We start from the raw sequence: 14567 nt of genomic DNA on the forward strand, positions 1-14567 counted from the left end.
TTATCTCTCTCCGTGGTGGATTTGGACGCAGTCCTTGTGGGGTTTGGCTCCCAGCTGGGAGGATTCCTGATGGGAGATGCCTGGCAAAATTCCCAGCTCCTGCTGTTCCCACAGCTAGCCTGGAAATGGGTGGGGCAGAGCAGAGGAGCAGCACCAAAGGTACAAAAACTGAGATTGCCTGCTGGAATGGCAGCTCATCAAAGGGAAATCCATAAAATGAGCAATAAAGTTCCTTTGAAAGCTTCAGGTTCACTCATTTTACTACTGCAGGGAGATGTGATGTAGATACACGTAAAACATGGGTTTGTGTGGGGAATATGGGATTTATTCCCTGGGAAAGGAGATGAGGGGAATTCCCTTCAGGATTTTTCTGACAACTCTGCTCCTACAAATGGGTTGTTTTCTTCTGGGAGAATTTTAAACTCTTGTTTATTTGGGTTTCTTTACCTGAGTCGTTTCCTTTCTGCACCAAGGATGCAGTAGTTACTCAACTTCTGAGTCTGATTGGAGGAGGGTTAATTGTTAATCAGAGTCAGAAGTGCCTGAACTCATTTGGTGAAATGCATTTTTCCTGTGTGTCTTCAACAATTGGCTCTGATAGACATTGATTATCCAGCTCTGAATCCATGAAAACTCTGATACATTTGGAAAGCAGCCCTTAAAACAGCAGTGAAATCCAGGAAAGGCCACGTGGGACACTAAAATCAGTGTTTGGGATTCTTTAGTGATAGCAGGGAATTCACAGCAGCTGCCAGGGGCCTCCTCCTACCTGTGGGAAGCTGCCTGGGGCTGTGGAGAGGGAAACCACCTTTAAACACCTCTCTCTGGAAATAGGGAGCTTTATTCTGCTTTACCAGGGGCCTTGGTGCTCCCTGGGAATGCAGATGTTTTATATGGCACAGCCACTGGATAAAAGAGTTGGTAAAGGGAAACAAAGCCTGGAATGCAGGTCCTCCTCCCTCTCCCAGGTGATGCTGGGCTCTCTGTGGAGTTTGAAGGCTTTTTGGGGTGTGTGTGAGTCTTTTTGTGTCAATGTGGGGTTTTTCTGTGCGTGTGGAGGTTTTCTGTGTGGCTGTGATTTTTGTGTGTCTTTCTGTGTCATCATGAGAGTAGGATCTGTGTGTAGTCTGTGTGAGTGTAGAATATTTTGCGGGGGTTTGTGGAGCTTTTCTCTGTGTGATTTCTGTGTGTAGTCTATGTGAGTGTAGAATATTTTTGGGGGAGTGTAGAGCCTTTTCCTGTGTGTTTCTGTGTGGGTGTCTTTCTGTGTGTGTCATTGTGTGTGTAGAATCTGTGTGCAGTCTGTGTGAGTGTAGAATATTTTTGGGGATGTGTGGAGCCTTTCTGTGTGTGTGTGATTTCTGTGTGTAGAATCTCTGTGTAATTTGTGTGAGCGTAGAATATTTTGGGGGTGTGTGGAGCCTTTTCCTGTTTCTGTGTGCGTGTGATTTTTTGTGTCTTTCTGAGAGTCTTTCTCTGTGTGTGAGTATGTGGAGCCTTTTGGGGGGGTGTGTGAGGTCTGTGTGTGTTTGAGTGTGAATCTTTCATAGTTTTTGTGTGTGTGTGTCTGTGTCAGTTTTTCTCTTGTGTATGTCTGTGTGGGTGCCTTTCTGTGTGATGGGGTCATTTTGTGTGTGTCTTCCTCTGTGCTTCTGTGTGTGTTTCTCTGTGTGATTTCTGTGTGTGTTTCTGTATGTGATTTCTCTGTGTCTTATTCTGTTTGTGTGTGTGATTTCTGTGTGTGAGTGTTTGTGTCTGTGTTTGTGTGTGTGATTTCTGTGTGTGAGTGTTTGTGTGTGGTTGTGTTTGTGTGTGATTTCTGTGTGTGAGTGTTTGTGTCTTATTCTGTTTGTGTGTGTGATTTCTGTGTGTGAGTGTTTGTGTGTGGTTGTGTTTGTGTGTGATTTCTGTGTGTGAGTGTTTGTGTCTTATTCTGTTTGTGTGTGTGATTTCTGTGTGTGAGTGTTTGTGTGTGATTTCTGTGTGAGTGTTTGTGTCTGGTTGTGTTTGTGTGTGTGATTTCTGTGTGTGGGTGTTTGTGTCTGATTGTGTTTGTGTGTGTGATTTCTGTGTGTGAGTGTTTGTGTGTGGTTGTGTTTGTGTGTGATTTCTGTGTGTGAGTGTTTGTGTCTTATTCTGTTTGTGTGTGTGATTTCTGTGTGTGTTTGTGTCTTATTCTGTTTGTGTGTGTGATTTCTGTGTGTGAGTGTTTGTGTGTGATTTCTGTGTGAGTGTTTGTGTCTGGTTGTGTTTGTGTGTGTGATTTCTGTGTGTGGGTGTTTGTGTGTGTGATTTCTGTGTGTGAGTGTTTGTGTTTGGTTGTGTTTGTGTGTGTGATTTCTGTGTGAGTGTTTGTGTCTGGTTGTGTTTGTGTGTATGATTTCTGTGTGTGTGTTTGGTTGTGTTTGTGTGTGTGATTTCTGTGTGTGTGTTTGTGTCTGGTTGTGTTTGTGTGTGTGATTTCTGTGTGTGTGTTTGTGTCTGATTGTGTTTGTGTGTGATTTCTGTGTGAGTTTCTCTGTGTGTGAGAGTGTGTGTGTCATTCTCTGAGTCTGTCTGTGTATGAGTGAGAGGTTTTCTGTGTGTGAGTCTCTTTGTGTGTGTCTCAGTGCCTTTGTGTGTTTTCCTCTCTTTCTCTGTGTGTTTTTTCTCAGTGGGGCTTTGTGTGGATCAGTGCTGGCCTTGGCAGTGCTGGGGATGGGTGGGCTCAATGCTCTGAGAAAGATTTTCCATCCTTAACAATTCCAATGTTTATTCCTCATCACAAAGATTATCCTGGGTTTCCTGGAGCACCATTCCCTTGGTGGCTTCTCTGCTGTGCCTTATTCCCATCTGTATGTGTGACTTTCTCTGTGTGTCTTGTTGTGTGTATCTTCTGTGTGACTTTCTCTGTGTGTCTTTTAGCACTATTTTTTCTCTGTGATTCTCTCTGTATTTCTGGACCCTTCCTCTCTGCAGGATGGATCTTTGTTGTTCCCTACAAGTTGTCTCAGCTTCCCTAAATAAATTCCTATAATTATATTATTTATTTATAGTCCTATAAATATGAATTTATTCCACGGTGTTTGATAGAACACTTCCTTGGAGAAACCACACAAATCCAGCAGGAATTCCCTCACATCTCCCTGAGTGTTCTTAAACTCCCTTTGAGTCGAGTTCCCAGGAGGGGCAGAGCCCCTTCACCAGTTACTCCCTCCCCTCCTGATGCCTCAGGTTTAGCTTTTCTATTTTTCAGGTTCTGAGCTGCTTTAGTGTAAAAGGGATAATGTTTAAGGGATGCTGAGCTCTGTGCACTCAGCAGGGAGACAAAACAATTCCTGCTCCAGCTGGGCACCAAGGACAAATGAGCCAAATCTCAGCCCAGGAGCACAAACCCCGTGGGCTGCAGAGAGAAAAACAAGCAGGGTGGGACTGCAGGGGCTAAAGCTGCAATGGGACAATGAACTGCAAGGTGCAAATGGAGCAGAGCTGATCCCAGGGACAGACCCCGGCAGCGCTCGTGCATTTTGGGGCCATTTTGGTTCATCTTGGGTGCAGCCCTGGCTGGGCTCTGGTGCTGCCCAAGGTGGATCCATGGAGGAGATGCTGTGAGTGAATCCCTGCTTTATTCTGGGGCTCTGCCCAGCCCCTGCTCTGGTTCAGCCTCCCAGGCCTCTCTCCAGGCTGGATCTGTCCCGGGGCCGTCGGGATCAGCCCCTCCATGCAGCCCTGGAAGGGCCTGCGAGCACAGGCAGGGCTGAGCTGGGAGGGGGGTGGGAGCTGCTCAGACCTGCCAGCTCTGGGTGTGCCTGGGATCTGAATTTCGTGTGATTGCAGCATGGACAACTTCAAGGTGCCTGGGGAATGGTGGTAGCAGCTGAGAGCGTTAATGTGACGTTTGCATTATTCATTGCTCTGATTCTTTTCCTATTTTTTTAAAACGTAAATTCCTTTTGTGGATATAAAATCAGGTGCTTGAGAAGAATTGTTGTTTAATATCTCCAGAAAACCCATCATGTCATTGTGGGTCACTCACTTGAGAGTTGGGCTTGATGATCCTGGTGGGTCCCTTCCAATTCAGGATATTCTGTGATCAGCTCCACTCCGAGGTCTCATCCCAGCAGTAATTTCTGGTAGTGCATTGATGTGTAGGAATGCCATGGAGTTCATGACTCTTATCAGGAGTGGTTCCCCTGGAGTTTAGGGGATTTTTCAGCCTCTGTTGGTGGGCAAGGACTGGAATGGGAAGGATTAGCTTGGCTGGCTGCATTTTGCCATCCTGGTTGTGCATGAAACCCCTTTCCCTGCCAGAGGACTGACCTGTCCCTGCAGTGTCCAGTGCTTTAGAGAGCTGGAGTTGTTATTTTCTGTTTTCATGGGAAAGCCTGAGGCTGTGAATGTTCATTGTGCAGTGCAATCCCCCAAGTGCAGCAGGCAGAGAAAATTCCCTGTGCCTGTAGCTATATCAGGATGTAAAATGCCAGGGTTATTAATCTTTCCTCACCTCAGCAACTCTAAGGCCACGCATTAATGTGTTTTTTGTGTGAGATTTAATTGCTCAGGCTTGTAACAACTCAAAACCTTAAGATCCTGTTTCCCCCTGTGACTTCAGTGCTGAGAAATTGGCTCTCTGGAAAAGCAGCAGAATGGTTGTTTGGATTGAATTCCATTTTCCATGGCATATGGAGGCTCATCTGTGGGTTATGGATCAGTGGAGAGCAGGGCTCAGGCTGGGGCAGGGATTTGCCAAAAGTAAACAGGAGCAGCCAGGAGTGATGCTGAGAAGGGAATTCCAAAGTCAGGGCTTGCTGCACTCAGCTTGAATTGTGTCAGCTCCATATTTGCTGTCTTGGAGAAATTACCACAATGAAACACCTGAATGTTTACATTAACTTCATAAAAAAAGGTGTTTCTATAAGTAAAATATACTTAGACCCATAAAATAAGAAATAAGAATTGCTAAATAAACCTCAGATGAAGGCCAAGTGTCATTTTTATTCCTGGGCTTTGGCTTTCACATTGCATAAGCTCCAAGAAGCCAAGCTTATTTTTATGAGTTAAAAAAAAAATTAAATAGTTGGAAAAAAAATGTAAAAGGTCTTGACATCCAATCTGTCATCGTTGTCTTCTCAAGAATGTTCAACAAAAAAAGGCAAAAGGTTTTGTTGAATGACATTGATCTTTGGAGTTCTTGTTTGGCTTTCTGCTCATTAAGCTCCTGACATGGAAACAGACTTGAAAAGGCCAAGAACTGTGACACTGGATGCAGATTTTAGCATGTCAGCAGGAATGGGAATGAAATACACCCTGAAATTGATTTTATTACCTTTTCTTTTAACAGCAGGAACCAATATTTGGAAATGATGGACCTGAGCACAGGAGACATAAATCAAACCCTGTGTATTTTCCTGTTTAAAAAGGGGCATTTTTGGAAGTATTTGGAGATTTTATATGTGAATTCCAGGCCTTAATTTCTGTTATGGCAGGGGAACAAATTGGGGCAATTAAAATATTTTAAATGTGCACCTGCTTGCTTTTTTGGAGGGCAGGGAAAAACCCCAAACCAAACCAACACCACAAACTTCTCGTTGTTTGGAAAATCTGGCAAATCTTTGCCAGAAATTAAATTCTATGAGATTTTTATTCTCTAATAGAGTGAGACCCAGCCAATGTGTTTGCAGTGAAATTTATTTCAGAGCAAAGGAGGGACCAGGAGAATTCCCTGGAAGCTGCCAAGGGCAAATGGGCCTCAGCAATGCCTGGATGGAGACTGGGAAACCAGAAGAGAAATCTGAGAATATGAGAGGTTTAAGCCTTTTCTTCTTTTTAATGAACTTGTACCAAGTGTGAGGCTTCAGCCCATGTTTGAATTACAGTTTTGGTCATAAATCCAAGTATGGCAGCTCCTGGAAAAAAAAACCTGAACAGTTCCAGCACAATCCTGCTGGATTCTGCTGATGCTTTCTTTTAGGTTTTTGTTAACCTCAACACATTTTCCCCTCTGCTTTCATCACTTTAAACCCCAACCCAAACACGTGTTCTTTTTGCTGGGTAACACTGCTTTGAGAAAAGGCTTTTTTATTGATCTCCTTCACTTCAAAACATGGCTCCACATTTGAAACCCAAAGCAATCTTTCCCCAGGGATTAGCTCTCCTCCAAAGACTTTTCACATTCTTTAATCTGCAGCTTCTACTCTCTTGAAGTGGCAGGAATTGATGTGGAGCATGGGCTTGTTTATTGTCTCTGTCATCAAAAAATAGAGAAGTTGTTTATTTTTAATGTGTGGGGTTTTCTCCAGGCCAGGCCCAAGCAGTTGTTTGCCTGAAGTGAGCATTAAACCCTGTTTTACTTCACCTGAAACCCTGAAGTGAGCATTAAACCCAGTTTTACTTCACCTAAAACCCCAAAGTGAGCATTAAACCCAGTTTTACTTCACATTAAACCCTGAGGTGAGCATTAAACCCAGTTTTACTCCACATTAAACAACTCTGTGGTGTCTTCCACTGCACAGAAGGAAACAATTCTTCTTGAATTCTCATTATATCCTCCTTGTTTCTAAATAAACCCCACACACTTGTCTGGAATGATCCCCAATTAAAAACTGGGCTTCAAAGGAGCTGGGATTTGTGTGAAAAATGGGAAAAGAGGGGCTCCATGTGCCGAGCGGTGACCTCCAGGTGTGGGATCCTCAGTAATTCCCTTGGCTGCAGGCCATGGAATCAGGGCTGGGAAAATTGCAAATGCCAGCTTTGTGTCTCCTTGGCACTCAGGGGTTTCTCAGGAATTGATTCTGAGGGGATTCCAGACAGAGCCCCTTTGTTTGTCCCCAAACTGTGCCAGGAGCTGCTGTGGAGTTAATGAGCCCCCTTCTCTTTGGGGTGCTGCTGACAATTCTGGGCTTTCATCCTGTGGTAGCCCCCTCAAAGGAGGAGAAAACTCGATTTTTAATGGTTTTAATTGTTGTGTGGGGGTCATTGAGTGGAATTTGGTGTGGGGCAGGTGATGATTTCTCACCCTCAGTGTTGCGTTTCTCAGGTGTTGTGGCTTTCTCTGCCTCCAGCAGTGCAGGGATGAACTTGGTAAGAAAACTGATCCAGCTCAAAAACAGGAAAAAAAAACCCAAAAAAGCCAACAATGAAAAAATCCCTCAGCCACGAGTCTGGTAGTAAAATGTACCCTGAAATTGATTTTTTTGCCTTTTCTTTTAACAGCAGGAACCAGGATTTGAAAGTGATAGACCTCAGTGAGGTGATGGGAGAGACAGCATACAGGACATAAATCAAACCCTGTGTATTTTCCTGTTTAAAAATGGCATTTTTGGAAGTATTCCCCTGCCCTCTGGTCCCTTTTTTACTCCTTTATTTCACTCCATCCATCTCCTTTTCCCTCCACATCCCTTTCCTGCCAAGAAAACATCAGGGCCATGGGGTTTGCTCATCCAGCTGAGGGAATTCTTGGATCTCCCAGCTCCTCCAGATGGTGGTGACCAAAAAATCCTCTGGGATTTCCCTGACTTTCCCTGCTCCAAAAAGCCAGTGGGGAATTGGGAAAAAATTCAGTTTATATCAGGCTGGGAAAGGCCTTGATGTAAACAGCACCTTGAGGTGATGCTGGGACTGGCTGTGATCCTTTTCTTATTCTGACATTAAAAATAACATTTAGTTTTCATTTTTTCCATGGCACTCCACAAAGTGTGGAGTGATCAGAATGACTTAATCATCTGCATTTAAGTAAACTTATCGAAATGAATTTAGGTTGCAAAAGAAATTACTCCTTTTCCTAGAGTTCTTTTTGTCAACTTCATTTCTGGTCCTAGAGAGGGGATGAGAAATTTTGCTGTTTCTTTCACTGATCAGGAATTAACTTATTTTTAAACTCTTTCTATTGTGCTTATAATAGAGCAAAAATAAGCTTTTAAAATTTTCCCAAGGTTTCTCTCTTCCATGATTTTCTGGGGTTTAGCTCTTAACTCCTCTCTGCTTCATTTTCATTTCGGCCCTAACAAGATGATTTAATAATTAACTTTTTTAGTAAGTCATGTGGAAATTGTCCTTTAATTTTTTTTTTTCCACATGGTGCAAGACTGATCAGGAGTCCTCAGGGTGACAGAGTCTGTTCCAGGCACTGGAGCAGGAGCCAGTGAGTGGCTCTTGGGTCAGGCTAAAACCACATCAAAATGGTTGGTGGTGCAAGAGGAAATTATGTGAGTGATGTTTCCACTTAGAGAGAGAGAGACTGAGAACAAAAGGAGGTAAAAGGAGTTGGAGAGGATGATGGAGTTTTCAAATGAGTCAGACCTGAAAATATGTTACATATTTTATATGTTAGGTGTGACACACTGTGCATTATGCATTGCATTATACATTACATATAATGTATCTTATATATCTTATGTACTATCTATATATATATTATATACTATATAATTATGAGGTCACCTTATAATTATAAGGTGACCTTATACTATATAATTATTTTATAATAATTATATTACTGTAATATATGTTATATATTATATATAATGTATAATACATTATATATATCTTATATGTTATATTCAATCTATAATATATAATATATATTCTATTATATCTAGTATGTAATTATATAATAATTATAATATATAATTATATATTATATGTTATAGACTATGCATTATATATCTTATATATGTTATATACAATCTATAATATAAAATATATATCTATAATACAAAATATATATCTATAATATAAATATATATACTATATTATATAGTGTATAATTATTATATAATAATTATAGTACATAATTGCGCATTATATGTTATATACTATATATTATGTATTGTACATTATATATATGTATTGTAATTATATATATATGCATTATATATAATTATATATGTTATATAAGATCAATAATGTTGATCTATCTATAAAAGATCTATAATATAGAACTATCTATAATATATATAATGTATACTATATTATATATAGTATATAATATGTAATATAATTATAATATAACATATATAATAATGTTAATATATATTATGCATTGTCTATTATTTTATTATATATTGTACATTATATATTATCTATGTGCAGCCAGGATTCTTTGAGTGGTTTATTTGGGTGTGGTTTTTTTATGCATAAATGTTCAAACGCAGAATTTCACCTCCAGCTTCCAACTGGGCAACTCTGCCTTCACCTTCTGGCTAATCCCACAAAAAAAAAAAAAAAAAAATAAATAAAGAAGCAAGGAAAGAGGTTATGGAACCCCAGGAAAAGGTTTGGAAAAGCCCTCCCAGCCCATGGAGTCCCAACTGTGCCCATCCCCACCCTGTCCCCAGCCAGAGCCCTGAGTGCCACCTCCAGGAATTCCTGGGACACCTCCAGGGATGGGCACTGCAAACCTCCCTAGGGCCCTTCCAAGGCCTTTTCCTGGATTAAATCCACATTAAAAAGTGAATTATGGTAAATGTGGGCGCCCCGGGTGGGAATGTCAGAATTGTCAGAATTCCTTACTCCTCGCAGTGCTCCAGGCCTGGTTCTTCCCGAATTCCCTTCTCTTGAGGCACAGCCTCTCCTCTGGATTTTCTCTTTCCACGTGGATTGCTTTTCCAAATCTGAGTTCCTGACCTGTTTGATTGCTCTGTTCCTCACCAGTTTCTGCTCTTTCTTTGTCTGAAGAGAATCACGGAATCCCAGCCAGGTTTGGGTTGGGAAGGACCTTAAATCCCATCCAGTGCCACCCCTGCCATGGCAGGGACACCTCCCACTGTCCCAGGGACACCTTCCTCATCCCAGGCTGCTCCATCCTGCCCTTGGGCACTGCCAGGGATCCAGGGGCAGCCCCAGCTGCTCTGGCAATCCCAGCCCAGGCAGGAATTCCCAATTCCCAGTGTCCCACCCATCCCTGCCCTCTGGCACTGGGAGCCATTCCCTGGCTCCTGTCCCTCCATCCCTTGTCCCCAGTCCCTGGAGTGCCACCAGCACGCTCAGGTCAAACCCAGCAGCCTGTGCCTCCCAAAACTGGTGGGGTTTTTTGGGACAGTCCCCGCCCTTCCCTGGCTCTGCTGCCAGAACCCCTCAGGCTCTGCCTGCAGCAGGGGCTGGGTTTTGGGATTTCAGGTGAGCCAGCCCCAAAACACGTCAGGAATGCGAGGCAGCTCCCCAGGAAGGGCTGGGAGTGGCAGGGAAAGGCCGGCATTGGGTTTGGGGCAAACTGGAGTTCAGCTCTGTGGCAGCACAAAGCCTGAGCTGCTCCTGAGTTCCTGCTCTGTTTGTGAGACATTTATACAGCTGTGAGGGAATGGGGCTGGAAAAGTGGGGTTTCATGGGATTTGTGTCACCTGGGGCTGCCACCCTGCTGCTGCCTCCTCCCCAAAGCCTCTTCCCACTCCTCACACCCCCAGCTCCTCCTGGCCCTGTCCCAGGGCTTTTGGGGATGCTGAGTTGCTGGATCAGTGCTTCAGTTCTGCCCTGAATAATTCCCCATCCTGCCACTTTTTAGGCAAGAATTCATTGTGCAGATCTTTAGGAATTTGTGTGTAATTCATGCTGTGGGTGAAGCTTGGGGTTTTGCCCTTGCACTGTACAAATGTTGTTAAAAATGTGGTGGAAGGACGGAGATTTTGGATTTGGTTTTTCTTTGTCTTCTTCCTAAATCATGGAGCAATTTGGGTTAAAAGGGACCTTGTGAATTCTCTGATTTGAGCCCCCTGCCCCTATCCCAGGGTGCTCCAACCTGGCCTGGGACACTCCAGGGATCCAGGGCCAGCCACAGCCTCTCTGGGCAGCTCCCTCATATTAAATAATTCCCTGGGTTTATATTGGAATTCGTTAGGAAATGCAACACAAGAAGCATTTGGTGTTTATTAAGACACGTTGGTTAAAAAGTAAAATCCTAAAGGGAAAAGTGTGATGATTTTTGTGGCAATGTAGAGGATTTCTCAAAAAGTAAAATCCCAAACAGAAAATTGTGATGATGTTTGTGGGATTGTAGAGGATTTCTAAGAACTAAAATCCCAAACAGAAAAATGTGACATTTGTGGGAATGTAGAGGATTTCTGAGAAGGGAGAATTGTGATGATATTTGTGGGATTGTAGAGGATTTCCAAGACGTAAAACCCCAAACAGAAAAGTGTGACAACATGTAGAGGGTTTCTAAAAGTAAAATCCTAAAATAAATCCCAAATAAAAAAGTGTGACTACATTTGTGGGATTGTAGAAGATTTCTGAAAAGAAACATACCCAACAGAAAAGTGTGACTATATTTGTGGGAGTGTAGAGGCTTTCTAAGTAGTAAAATCCCAAATAGATAAGTGTGACAACATTTGTGGGAATGTAGGGGATTTCTAAGAAGTAAAATCTCAAAGAAAAAAGTGTGACTATATTTGTGGGAGTGTAGAGGATTTTTAGAAAGTAAAATCCCGAACAGAAAAGTGTGACAACATGTAGAGGATTTCTAAAGAGTAAAATCCCAAACAGAAAAGTGTAATGATGTTTGTGGGAATGTAGAAGATTCCTAAAAAGTAAGATCCCCAACAAAAAAGTGTGACTATATTTGTGGGAGTGTAGAGGATTTCGAAAACATGAAACCCCAAACAGAAAAGTGTGATGATGTTTGTGGGATTGTAGTGGATTCCTAAGAAGTAAAATCCCAAACAGGAAAGTCTGACAACTAACAAAAAATAACAAAAAGTGGAGCAGAATTCAGTGTAAGCATTCAGTGCAAGGACATTTCTGCTGGGATTTGTGCTCTCTCAAGGCTCATCTTGGGTTTTCCTTCTCTTCCACCCCTCATTTCTGCTCCTTCCTCTCACTGTTTCTTAAGGAGGAGGTAAAACATTCTGACATGACAGAAATAAAGAATAAAGGTAAATAATGGGATGAGCCCAAAACCCACAAATCAAGTAAGAAAATGAGGAAAATTTTGGGGCATTGGGAGAACACAGCCACGCCTCCATTTTCCTGTTTTGTCCCAGCCCCAGAAGCTCCAACCTGGAGCAAAATAACAACAAAAAAAAACAAAAACAAAAACAAAAACAAAACAAAACAAAACAAAAAAAAAAAAAAAACAAAAAAAAAAAAAAAAAACAAAAAAAAAAACCAAAAATAACAAAAATGGAGCAAAATACCCAAAATCTCCCCCAGCAGGGTGAGGAGGAGCGTCCCAGGTGCCAGGGTTGCTGTCCCAGCTTTGCAGGCCCGGGGGTACCTGTGGCACAAAGCAGGAGGATCTCACCTGGATGGGATCCTGCAGCTCTGCTCATCATTAAATCGGGATTATTTTATTCCATTTTCCACCCCACCCTGTTCTCCCCAGCCTTTGAAGAGAGGCCAGAAGGCTGCAGAGGCTGTCAGAGTTCTGGTCCTGGGGCCATTCCAGGCTCAGGGAATTCTCTCAGTTCAGAGGAATTTAGCAAATAGGGCAGGAGATGATCCCAACAACAAAACTGCTGCTCCTTGGGGTGGAGGGAGCTTGTGGATATAACATTTATTTTCTAAAGATTTTCATTCAGAATGGTCGTAAAGATGGAGAAAGAGGCTGGTTTATATTATATTATATTATATTATATTATATTATATTATATTATATTATATTATATTATATTATATTATATTATATTATATTATATTATATTATATTATATTTATTATATTATATTTATTATATTATATTTATTATATTTATTATATCATATCGTATTGTATTGTATCGTATTGTATTATATTGTATTGTATTGTATTATATTGTATTGTATTATATTATATAATATATAATGTAGTATAATATGTTTATTATGTTATATTGCATTACATTGCAGTATGTAGCATAGTATATAATATTATATTATATTTTACTATATTCTATTCTACTATATTATATTATTGTTATAATCTATTATACTATTATATTTTATTATTATAATATTCTATTATTCTACTATATTAGTTGTATATTCTATTTAGAATATTAATGTAGAAATATACATTTATATATTTATATATTGCATAGTTTTATTTCTATATTATGTTCATAATATATTTATACTAAAATATATATTTATATAAAAATTAAATAAAATTTTATATAATTATATATATATATATATATATATATATATATTTTGGGGCCTGGTACTTGGAGTTTGCCTTTTTTCCCAACAAATCTGCTTCTTTTGAGGTTATGAATCATAAAATTCCATGTTGTCTGTAAAAGCATAACATTTCTGGCTGCCTGCAAATATCCAGTCTGTCAAGGATTAAATAACGTTTAAGGTGTGAAATAATTCCTTAATATTGGGAAAATGGGAAGGCTGGGGAGTTTCCTTGCATGGGAGAGGTTTGCAGGTTGGAAATTTGACTCTTCCAAGTCTTAAACTAATAAATTGATACTTTAATGTGAATTTATAAGGTTTTATTAGCTTTTATTTGTTATATGTCTTATTTATTAGATTTCGTTTATTATATGTCTTATTTGTTAGGTTTTATTTAATATATATCTTATTTATTAGGTTTTATTTATTATATGTCTTAACATAATTAATTGACATTTTCCCTTGCTTGACTTTTTGGAGAGCACTTAAACCTTATTATGAATAATGCTAATTACTCATTTGGAATCATTTCCCTGGAGGCTCATCCAGCAGTTAATTAATTTCCTTGAGCCTGGCTATTGATTATTCAGATTATTTCCATTAATCTGCTCCTGGTCCAGCCCTTTCCTTATCTCATCCCTTGTCTTTGCCTCACTTCTCGCGTGCCCATTTTCCTCTCCAAATTTGGCTTTATTTAAAGTTCTTAAGCCATAAACCCCTGCCCGGGTTAACTTTCTGACCCCATTTTTGATAACAGCAGCTGGAGAACTTTATCTTTGCTCTGTTTCTGCGGTGTCTGATAAGAGCTGCAGGAATTCCCTCCCTGCTCCAGCATCTCCTCACTCTGGTCCTGGAAAAAATTGGTGTTTGCATCCTTAAATGGCTGCAAAAAGCAAAATCTCCTCATTCTGGTCCAGGAAAAATTGGTATTTTTATGCTTAAATGGCTGCAAAAACCTAAATATACATGACATTTTTAATTCTAAATTCATTCTTTGTCCTGAGGAAAAGCAGAATTCCTGAGGAATTCCTGAGGATTTCCTGAGGAAAAGTAGAATTTTTTATTCTCTTCTTGGCCAATGAGTTTGGTTTTTGACTTAAAAATCCTTCCTGCCATAATTGTTTATAAATTATTTTTGTGATTTGAGTTCTTTGGAAGAAGCTGATGAATATTTTAATGGGATTTTTGCTTTCAGGACTGTTCTCAATCCATCAGAGGAGCACCAGCCCCCAAATAGATCTCATCTATATAGATTTTATATGATATAGAATATAATTATTTAATATAATATATATATATATATATTATAATATATATTTATAATAGGTATAAATATATAATATTATAATTATATAATATTATATTTTCTATAATAAAATCTCATCCTAGAGGTTTTATTGCTCATCCTGCTGTAGGTTTTTACAGGTAGAACTGAAGGGTGGATGTGGAGTTGGTGGGGCAATAATTGCTGGGTTCTCATGGTTGAGTTTTGGAAATTCA

Source organism: Ammospiza nelsoni, chromosome 7, assembly GCF_027579445.1.
Source record: "Ammospiza nelsoni isolate bAmmNel1 chromosome 7, bAmmNel1.pri, whole genome shotgun sequence".
In the NCBI taxonomy this organism is placed as follows: Eukaryota; Metazoa; Chordata; class Aves; order Passeriformes; family Passerellidae; genus Ammospiza; species Ammospiza nelsoni.